Genomic DNA, 11448 nt, shown 5'->3' on the forward strand with positions numbered 1-11448 from the left:
ATCGCTTTTATACAGGAAATGTTTATGACATGATTAAAGCAAAAAACATTCTGCCCTCTCTGAGGCTCGAACTCAGGACCTTCAGATTATGAGACTAACGCGCTGCCTACTGCGCTAAGAAGGCTCATGGAACTTTGCTAACATGCTAAGCATTTTAGTGACAGTCCTCTTTTCAACTCAATTTTTACATCGTGTTGTATTTTGTAATTAACAGACATTAAAGACATTGACTGTCTTTCTTTGTTCTTTCTTCCAGAGATCTCTGGATTATCTCCCACATTCTATTGATTCTGCTTTGGGATGAAATTTCGGAAAAGAAATCAAGTTTAGTGTGTCTGGATGGCTGAAGAAATTGATGTGGGCTGGAATTAGAGGTCAAATTGATCGTGAGTTGTCCCAAAAGAACTCCAAGATTCAGTGACTCAGGGAGAGAACCAGAAAAGTGGAAAGGTATCTCTCGAGTAGTGAAAGAAAAGACAGTTATATTTATAGTATGGATAAATTGATTATCAGTCTCAATATAATAATGTCCACCTTTAGGAGGTACAGGGGAGGGCCTATCCTACTTATTATAATATTCTCCACCTTAGAGTGGTACAGGGGAGGCATTATCCTAATTTGGAGTTCCTGGGGTCCTAAGACAACCCCCCCAAAGCAGGTACCTTTAACTGTGGAGGTGTGTTTTGGGGGTTTACACGTTATAAGGTGAATCTGGGGACAAATTTGGCCTTTTCTGCGCATGTCTTTTTCTGTTTCCCATGACTAGTCTCCCCTTTTTCATTAGAATTTCCATACCCTTGTCTTATGTCTTACTATCATATGACCTGACCCTTTACGGTCCGTAATGGGTACTGATTTCTGTGAGTAAGAGAACCTAGCATCCTGACTTGTAAGTTATCCATTAACTAGGATCTGAATCCCTTTTAGAGCTAATATCTGAATTAGAGCTTGAGTCTTAAGTTTTTCTATTAACCCCTTTCCCCCCACCCCCTACATTAAAATGACTTAAGTTTCTTGGGGGCAGCTAGGTGGCGCAGTGGATAAAGCACCGGTCCTGGATTCAGGAGGACCTGAGTTCAAATGGGGCCTCAGACACTTGACACTTACTAGCTGTGTGACCCTGGGCAAGTCACTTAACCCCCATTGCCTGCAATAAATAAATAAATAAATAAATAAATAAATAGAATTTTAAAAAATGACTTCAGTTTCTCTTCTAACCAGAAATCCGGAGATCATCATTTGGGGAACAGAGTAAAGAGAGACCCCACGCCAATTTGAAAATTTGTTTTAGCTTGGCTCTTCATATTCCTTACGATGTTTGTTTGGTTTGGTTTGATTTGGTTGGTTTTAAACTTTTATTGTGGGGAAGGGAGAAGAAGGAAAAGAGAAAGAAAATAAATTCTTGTTAATTTTTTGTAAGTTAAAAAAATAAAAGGGATATATTCAAGCTCCCGTCTACCTTTCCAACCTTCACTCTTGGGACTTCCTTTTCTTGCACTCAAAAGTCTAGCTTGGGGGCGGCTAGGTGGTGCAGTGGATAAAGCCGGCCCTGGATTCAGGAGGACATGAGTTCAAATCCGACCTCAGAAATTTGATACTTCCTAGCTGTGTGACCCTGGACAAGTCACTTAACCCTCATTGCAAAAGAAAAAAAAGTCTAGCTTACCCCACCTAGATTACATTGCCCATGCTTCCAATGACTCTCCCTATGATTCAGTCTCTGAGCATACTTCTCTCTCTTCGAGGTTCAAACCCCACCTTTGCAGAGATATTTTCTCGGGCATTCCCATTCCCAGAAAGAGGGGAACCTTTCATCCTTCTCTGGCCTCTCCTATTCCCTGAATTACACTCATACTTCTGGTTTGCTTATGCTCATTTCTTATCCCTTTTATAACACAAAGTTTTTAAAAATCGATGTTAAAATTTGTTTTTACATGTAACTTGGGGGAAAAAATTCTAAATAAATAAAATAAATAAAAAACATCTTATCCCTTTCCTAGATTTTAAACTGTTGTGGTTAGAGACTGGACTGTCCTTTCTCTTGTTATGTCAACACAAAGCTCTGGGCCTTGCTCCTCTGCTGTGACCCACTGAATTGAAAGGACTCTCCCATGTAGGGAATGAGGATCTTCAGCTTCCTGGTGAAGCAGGCCTCTTTGACCTTTGGTGTAATCAAAGAAGAGAGCTTCTGTTCCTTCATCCTTATGCAATCAGTAGCCCAGAATCTCCCCACAAAGTTTCCAGGCCCATAGAGACAGTTATTTGTCTGATCCTGATTTGATGCTATATGACTCCTGAGGAGTGAAGAACTATCCTAGAGGAATATCAGACACCCTTCACTCTGACTTTGTTTTTTTTTCCTTTTTTTTTGTGAGGCAATTGGGGTTAAGTGACTTGCCCAGGGTAACGCAGCTAGTAAGTGTTAAGTGTCTGAGGCCAGATTTGAACTCAGGTATTCCTGAATCCAGGACTGGTGTTCTATCCATTGCACCACCTAGCTGCTCCTGCAACTGACTTCTGATGGCCGAGCTTTCAGATATAGGAAGGTATTACATTAACAATGTCCACTTGAGTGAACATTGAATCATTTCCAAGACAATGGATGTTTGACTGAGCATGGGACTTCATTTCACCAGTAGTAGGCAGGGCCTTGAAGGTTTGTCTATATAGATCTCTTGCCTATGGGTGACCACCCCTCCCCTTCCCTCCTTTTGTCTCCTCTCTATCTCCTTTCTTCTCCTCAAGCCCAACCAAGAGAATTCTGTGCCAAATGCTTGATAATAAAAAAAATTGTGTGCTGTCTATTTCTAGAATAAAGGACTATATTGCTATTATAACATGCCATTATTGATAGTTTTCTGTTTTCTTATAGGATGAGTAAGGTCCCACATATACAACATTTCAATTTATATTAGGTTAACATTCCTGACCTAAGAATTCCCCTATAGCCCACATTCCAAATTCCCATTAAACACCTCTCTCTCTAAAGCAAAGATTCTTATGATCTTTTTTTTATTGTAGTTAGTCTGGTAAAGCCTAAGAGAAAAATGTTTTTAAATACATAGAATTAAAATACTTATAACAAAATAAATCAATTATAGTGAATTGCAGATATCAAAGCACTTTTTAAAAATGCATTCATATGATTGTACATGTATAACCTATATTAGATTGCTTTCTGTCTTGGGGAGGGGGGAGGGAAGGGAAGGAGGGAGAAAAATTTGGAACGAAAAATTTTATGAAAACAAATAAAAATACTCACTAAAAAAGTCCTGTTCTAGAGCAAAACTGTAGACATGCATTTTAAGTGGTCTCCTTTGCATGTAGGCTAAGACGAAGGCCAAAAGATCTCTGGAAGGCCTGAGATCCCAGCAGACTTAGTTTGGCAGAATCAGTGGCTGATGGAAGTTGTGGGGATTGCCCCTCTCTTCCCCCCCCCCCCAGTCCTCAACAACCAATTTAACAATATGAATAATTCAGTCCATAAGGTCTCCTTGGACAAGTGAGCAAAGCCCTTGGTTTGGACAGTAGGATTTTTACAAACAAGTGTTTCCTTTTATGCACATGGGCCTCCATTCTTTGTCTGGAACTAGAGCAGGTGATCCAGGCCTAAGGCTTTGGGATTTCCCTGTCATGAGCAGCAAAAGGAGAAATTCCATTCAGATGGATCAGTGCAAGGGACCAAAAAGAGCCCTCAAGGCTCAAGCAGCTTCCAACATTTAGGCAAATAACTTGGACACAGAAGGATCCAAAATGGAACCTTGAATGGAAACTATACAGAGGATATGGAAACAGAGTACAGATAAAAGTAGCCTGCCCTTCTTGACCAATCACCATGTCTCCCTCTCATACCATGCCTATTTAGAAGGGAGTTTGACTTAGTAGACTGAATTCTAAGGATACCAATACAAAAGTAATATAGTTCCTGCCCTCAAGGAATGGCATTTCCCAAGTGGCTGCAGTCCTTTGACTTCTCTATCATGCATATAGGAAGCCCATCATCGGGAAACTTCACCATCCTACAAGATCAACTCTGCCTTAGTACCCAATTCAGCAGTACCCTCTGCCCCTCTGACTGGAGCTTCAAAACTTCCATTTAAGGTGGGAGCCCAGAACAGCCATCTCTTCATTTCCCACCCTAATACTCTCCTTGACTTTTTCCAATGTGTCCTCCCTTCCTCCTCACCCTGTTTTAAGCTTTCTTTTGTGTCTGATCTTCCACCATTCAATCATAAGCTCCTTGAGAGCTAGGACTGTCTTTTTGTTTTGTGTTGTTTTGTGCTTATATCCCCAGTGCTCAGGAAAGTAGGCTCTTAATAAATATAAATACAAGAAATATTTAACTGTTGACTGATGGAAGGAATTTATAGTCTACTGGGGGGGGGGGAGGGACTATACTTTATTCATGTATAAGTACATTTGGATGTATACAAAACAAATCCACAATGATGGGGTGGGAGAAGGTGGCACTGACAACTGAGCTAATGAGGAAAGGTCCTTTGTGTGAGGCAGAGTAATATGTCATTATTCTAGAAAGTTAAGCTGAAGTCAAATTGTAAAATGTTTAGAATACAAAACAGGAGTTTGTATTTTGTTCTAAATGGGGGGGGGGGTGTTGAAGAGTTTGCCAGGGGGAAGGGATGGGGATTGAAAAATCTTGAAGAGGGAAGTCATCAAATCCAAAGGGCAGACCTTTGATTTAGGCCTGTCACTTTGGCAGCTGTGTGAATCAGAAAGAGGAGAGAATAACTTCAGGAATACTAAATATCAAATGAGATATTTGTAAAATGTGTTGCAAACCTTTAAGTACTACATAAGTGCTAACTGTTCCTATTATTACGATTAACATTAAATAAGAAGTATTTGTAATAGTCCAGATGAAAGATGATACAGGCCTGAATGTATGTGAAGAGAGAGGGGGGATGGAAGTGAGAGATGTATGTGAAGAGAGAGGGGGGGATGGAAGTGAGAGATGTTGATGAAGTGAAATGGGCAAGACTTGACAACTGATTGGATATGGAAGGGATGAGAGAGAATGGAAAATCAAGGCTGAATTTTTAATTTAATTTTTTAAAAATCAAGTGTGGCTCCTACATTGCACACTTGGGCGATTGTAAAAAGTGGAGGGCTCTAAGCAGAAATATGGATGCCGGCAAGAGGGATGTGTTTAGGGAGTGAGATAATGAGCTCTGTTTTGAACAGATTTGAGTCTGGGAAGCTTATGGGACATCCAGGTAGAGATAAGGAGACAGTTGGAGATCAAAGACTGGAGCTGGGAGGAGGGTGGACTGTAATATGTAGTTTGGGGAATCATCCACGAGATAGTTAAATATATGGGAACTGGTAAGGTCACCAAGAGAGTGTACATAGAGGAGAGGATCCAGGGCAGAGACTTGAAGGGCATCTGGGGAACTTAATATGACTAAGTGACTAAGAAGGAACTGACAAGGTGAAAACCATAGAAAAGCAATGGCATGAAAACCCAGAGGGGACAAAATTCCAAGGAGAGTGTTAAATTCTGCAGAGAGGGCAGGAAGAAGAAGGACTGAAAAAAGGCCATTTAGCAGTACATTATAGATGCCCTGGGCTCATCCAGTTTAAGTCCAGTGATGGGAGTGGGACCATAGGACAAGAGGTTGAGAAGGGAATTTTGCTGCCTTCTCTTCAGGTTATTTATTCTCTAAAACCAGTCAGTCCGTTTTGCGGAGAATCAATCGCTTTCCTTCAACTATGTCCCATGTTGGGGAATTTTCAGATTCTGAAGTTCATCTTCATCCGAAACTTTGTTGTCTTAAGTTGTTTAATGGGAGCGAAGATTCCCCTACTGACAATGGAATGGACGTGCAGCTTGTTTAATTAAGCATTCGACCTTAGAGAGGTAAAGACTGGGTGGGTATGAGGAACAGAATTATTTTTATCCTTTAAAAAATGTTCTGTCTCTTCCCTCTTCTCAGGATGGGAGGTGGGAACCCACTGCCTAGCTCCTGTGCCTTGCAAATAGTAGGAGGAGCTCAAAAAACGTTTCTCAAAGCGAAATGAGGGCCCGCAGTCCTCCTGCTTCCCCCCTACCTCTTGGCTTACAAAGAAAATGTCATATGCTTCTCTTTTCGTCCTGATCTATGGCTTTCTCTCCCAGCTAGAATCCCAAGTCACAGAACAGAGCACAACCTGTCTACCTTCGTTACTCTCCGCGCCCTCCTTTTTTTTCCCTCCGCCCTTTCTCCGTTTTACAACAACATACAATACCTTATTCAACACGATATCTTCTTCATTAATGTTGCTAAGTTATAAAACACAACTTACTAGCAGAGGATGGTTTCGATCCATCGACCTCTGGGTTATGGGCCCAGCACGCTTCCGCTGCGCCACTCTGCTACGCAGTGTAACAAAGTAAGATGTCCTTCTAATATATCTTACTCTCTTTTTCAAGCTATCTTTTCAATTGCCTCTTTGAATTTTGATCTATTTTTTACGTTTTTCATCTTCTATTCTGATGCTTGTTACATATACCTACACCTTGTTATTTTTAACGGTTGTAGGAAGGAAAGGCTAGAATAAAGAATAAATAAAGTTGTTTTGGTTTTTTTTAAAGAAAGAAACTTGAAAAAATTTGAAAGTTACAGACTTTATTTAACCCTTCTGGGTTTAAAAAAATACTGGTTTGGGGGTTTTTCCTCCCTCGAAGCTCAGCTTTACTTTTGTAAACAGTAACCTACACTGTGCAAAAAAGGAAAAACTTCAGGATATTAGCAAAATCGGGACGCAGACCAAAAGCTACAATACCCGAAAACCCTCCTTTGTGTTTCGGGGTTAGCGTTTATTCGCATCCTCTTCCCTGCGGTTAAAGATAAAAAAACAAAAAAACACATATTCCTAGCAGAGGATGGTTTCGATCCATCGACCTCTGGGTTATGGGCCCAGCACGCTTCCGCTGCGCCACTCTGCTACTATAGCTCAGAGCTTGACTGGTACCATAATACCTCTCACTTTCGATTTGCCTTCGGGTCTGCTTTTTTTCCTATTGGTTTGGCTTATTTTCTCTTTAATCTTTTTTAATGCAAGAATTTAACAATGTGTACACTTTTCTCGCGTTATATGAATTGGAGAAAAAGATGGGGCAGGAAAAATAAGAAAGGAAAGAGAAGAAAAGAAAGAAATAAACCCAAACCCAGGAGGAAGTGGACCGAGCATTCCTTCCAGAATCTCCTCTGAAACCCTTAGGTAACAGTCTATTGAACATAATACGGTAAAAACAAAACAACACTCCCCTGTTGTCTCGAAACTCCATTTCCTACATCTTCCTCTGTGATTAATTTAAAGAGAAAAAAACTCGGATTACCCAAACGCAGACTCATCGCCTGCTTCTTTTTTGTTTTTTCATTTCTCGTTCTTTACAAATGCACTTGCTTCTTTTAAAAGAAGACAAATCTACTTTTGTTTACCACAATCACAAAAATGATGAACAAATATCGTCAGTACGAATCAGAAAGGAGCAACGAGGAGTTTGTCGCCATCTCCAAGTCGCTGCAGAGACACTAATCACGTGTCATGCAAGCTCCAATCATCATTTACTGTTCTCCAAAAAAGGAGTAACAGGTAAGGATGTACCGTACTGACGATAACAAATGCTTTCTGATAGCCAAGCCCAAGAAATTTCAATTCTTATTAAGCTTATGACGAATTGCCTTTTGCTTTCTCTTCCATTACTTTAGTCCAACTATCCCTAAAAAAGTATGTTTTGTCCGTTTCTTCCCCTTAAGGAAATGAAACGACTAATTTCACTTCGCTCATACCCCCCAAACAGTATTCTCCCAGCAAGCCTCACGATTTCATTTGCATAATTAATAAGGAACTCGTGACGCATTACATGTTGCATAATATCGGGCCGGGCGGGGCGGGGGCACTTAGGCACCTAGTTCTTTAGAGAGTACGGTAAATCACTAAAAGAGAAGCATACTCGTTCAATTTTAGGATCCTGGAGTAGATGAGAAAACCCTGTTTCCGAGGCTTTTTCCTTTCTCTAACAGTATGGCCACAGTCCAGCTGCCTTTGAGCCTCGATTCACAAGCTTTTTTTTTGTAATTTCAAAACTGAGTTTTATTAAAAACTACTATATATTACATATATACACATCCACACATACATTTCGGAATGTTGTTCCGGATCAGAGACCCTAGAAACACGAGGTTCTTAACTTAAACCTGAGGTCTGTAAACTTTTTTTTTAAGTATTTTGATAACTATTTCAATATAATTGATTTCCTTTGCAGTTCTATGGTGTTTTGTTGTTGTTGTTTGCTTGTTTGTTTTTGTGCATTTACACACGTGATTCCCAGAAGGGATCACCACACTACCAAAGGAACCAGGACACCCCGCCCCCCCACCCCAAAAAAAGATAAGAACTTTTGCCATAGGGCTACTGATTGTTTGGGGTGAGTTGTGGTGGTGGGTTTTTTTTTTTAACTCTCCTACAACTTTTAAAAAATTCATAACTCTTTATTCAGGAGAACAGTTTTGAATAGTGAGCAGACCAGCAAGACCTGGGTCCCCATCTCAGGGGTAAAGATACTGGTGTGTGACTCTGGGCAAATTACTCCAGCCTCACAATGCCTTAGGTCATAGAAAAAGAGACACAAGGAAACTTGGAGGCCATCGGATAGCATTTCTCCTCCTTCAGGAAATTAATCAATCGATATATATTTATTACATGCTGTCACTATGCTAAGTTCTGGGAATACAAAGTCAGAAACACCAAAATAAGGGTCTCCCCCCATTTAATAAGTATCCCAAAATCTACATATCCAAAGTATAATAGAAAAACATTACACACGAAATTATGAATCTCTATTACATACATTTTTTTTGGTGAGGCAGTTGGTGTTAAGTGACTTGCCCAGGGTCACACAGCTAGTAAATGTTAAGTGTCTGAGGTCAGATTTGAACTCAGGTCCTCCTGAATCCAGGACCAGCATTTTATCCACTGAGCCACCTAGCTGCCCCCTATTGTATACATTTTAAAAAATAAAGTGTATATAATAAATTTAGCAGGTTACTTTGAAACAGTCCTGCTAACCTGAGTTACTTTTTAAGCTTCCTTCTTTTCTGTTCTGTGGATTAAAAAAAATGTTTCAGTGACACTCTTTTCATTTATTCTTTGTTGCCAACACTATTGCTAGCTCCCCCTTTCCTTCCCACCCTTCCTCCAATAAAAAAGCAAATGGAAAGCACAGTCCATGTAACCAATAAACATAATCAAATGCATATTGGTTACAAGAGTTTTCTTTTTTTATTTTAATGGAAGGGTGAGAGGTGGTAGGGATAAAAGATTTTGGTTAGATTAAATGAATAGATAAATAAATATGTGTATAGTAAAGCAAAGACAAGTCCACACATTTGTTATGTCCAGCAGTGTATTTTCATTCTGCACCTTGAGTGCATGATATAACCTTCCTACCAGGAGGTTGAAGCACACTTCATCATTAGTCCTCTGGAGTCATGGTTAGTCATTGCATTGCATTGAACGGAGTTCTCAATTCTTCTTAATAATGTTCTTTACTGTATAAATTGTTCTCCTGATTCTTTTCACTTCACTCTGTAGCATTTCATACAAGTCTTCCCAGGCTTCTCTGAAACTCTCATTATATTTTACTATACAATATATTTTACTGTGAAATAATAATCATTACACTAACATACCATAGTTTGTCAGTCATTCCGCAAATGATTTTTTCCCTAGTTTTTGCTTCAACAAAAAGAATGACTATTTTTGTGCCCGTGGTTTTTTCTTTTTCTTTTCCTTTGATTTCCTTGACATATAGGCCTAATTGTCATATTCTAGGTCAAAGTTCAATGATTGTGGTGGGGGGGGATACATAAAATCATACAAATCCATTGAAATAGGATTTCTCCAATGGTTCTAACTTGCTGAGATAATCCTAGATTGCATGTCAACACAGATTAGCCACCCAGATCAATCAGCAATAAACGAATGTCTACTATGTGTCAGACACTGCTAGGAATGGAAGATACAAAGACAAAATCAAAACAGCCTCTACTCTCAAAGATGTTACATTTTAAACACATAAACACCACACACACACACAGACACAAGGTAGGTAGCTTTGGGATTAGGGACATGGTAGTAGCTCCTGGGAGAATCTGATGCAGAAGGAAGCAAGCACTCAAACCGTGTCTTGAAGGAGACCAGGGATTTCAAGAGGCAGAGGTGGAAGAGGCAGGCATTCCAGGCACTGCAAAGTTATGGAGAAGGGAGATAGAAAATCAGCGGTGAGGAGCAGCAATGAAGCTAGTTTGTCTGAATTGTGAAATGTGCAGAAATGTATTAAAAGGCTCTAACTATAGAATAGGATCAGGCTGTAAAAAGTTTTAATTGCCCAGCAGGGGAGTTTTATTTGATACGAGAAGTAATAGGTAGCCACTGTCAAGATATTATTAGGATTATCCAATACTAATGCTGAAGCACAAAAATAAAATTTAACCCTTTGCCAAAAAAAAAAAGATATTATTAGGAGACATCCTGTTTTGTTTTCCAGAGCTAAGGCCCAGCAAGCAGGCTGTGCCCTGAGCTTGGCATTACAACAATCCTTTGTGCTCACCCTCTGGATGAACATTGCTGCAACTAAAACACAGAACTGATGGTCCCTGAACTTGGGCAAATACCAATAGGCCCAGACATGAAGCCCTGCTATGATTGGACTTTTTGTCACTAGAAAACCTTGCCTCATTATTGCTGTTGTGTTGGGGCATCTCCACTAAGTCATCCTAAAATGGTCACAAAAGAGATACAAAAATAAGTTGGAGGATTTTTCATGTAATCTAATCACCTCCAACACAGTAGGTTTGGCCACCATGACAAAGAAAAACAAGAGGTGTGGGGGTGTGGGGGTGTCTAATTACCTTCCTATGATTAAGCAAGTGAGCTTACAATCTGCAGTTCATAGCTCTGGGGCCTAAATCACTACCCCTATGGAACCATATCAAATTGATTAATACTGATTGGACAAGAGTAGGGTCCCAGTGAATTATTTCTCACAGTTTGATTCCTGACTTTCCTGTCTCTAGCTTGCTCTATTTGGCTCTGGCCATCCACAGGTTAGAAGCCAGTTTGGTTCAGTTGACACCACTGAAATCTATTGAGTAGACAAGGGATGCGGTCAGAGCAACATTTTAGGAAAATCACTTTGGTAGTATTGAAAGAAGATTTTTTAAAGAGCTAAAAATGGTCTTTTAAGAGTAGACATAACTTTTTTTTTTTTAAAGAGTAGATGTGGGGCAGTTAGGTGGTGCAATAAATAATGGGCTGGCCATGGATTCAGGAGGACCTGAGTTCAAATCCGACCTCAGACACTTGACACTTACTAGCTGTATGACCCTGGGCAAGTCACTTAACCTTCATTGCCCTGGCCCCCTCCCCCCCAAAAAAGCCATG

The 11448-nt window shown here is 40.0% G+C and overlaps 4 non-coding genes across 4 annotated transcripts; all 4 read right to left on the minus strand.

The window, feature by feature from the left end:
* Positions 1-51: 51 nt before the first annotated feature.
* Positions 52-124, minus strand: TRNAM-CAU. Its single transcript has one exon. It is a non-coding gene; the product is annotated as a tRNA-Met (tRNA).
* A 6179-nt stretch (positions 125-6303) lies between these two features.
* TRNAM-CAU lies at positions 6304-6375 on the minus strand. Its single transcript has one exon. It is a non-coding gene; the product is annotated as a tRNA-Met (tRNA).
* Positions 6376-6874: 499 nt separating this feature from the next.
* TRNAM-CAU lies at positions 6875-6946 on the minus strand. The gene has a single exon. It is a non-coding gene; the product is annotated as a tRNA-Met (tRNA).
* A 535-nt stretch (positions 6947-7481) lies between these two features.
* LOC122737754 lies at positions 7482-7619 on the minus strand. Its single transcript, XR_006354533.1, has one exon. It is a non-coding gene; the product is annotated as a U8 small nucleolar RNA (small nucleolar RNA).
* Positions 7620-11448: the final 3829 nt, after the last annotated feature.

This window comes from Dromiciops gliroides, chromosome 1, assembly GCF_019393635.1.
Source record: "Dromiciops gliroides isolate mDroGli1 chromosome 1, mDroGli1.pri, whole genome shotgun sequence".
Classification (NCBI taxonomy): domain Eukaryota; kingdom Metazoa; phylum Chordata; class Mammalia; order Microbiotheria; family Microbiotheriidae; genus Dromiciops; species Dromiciops gliroides.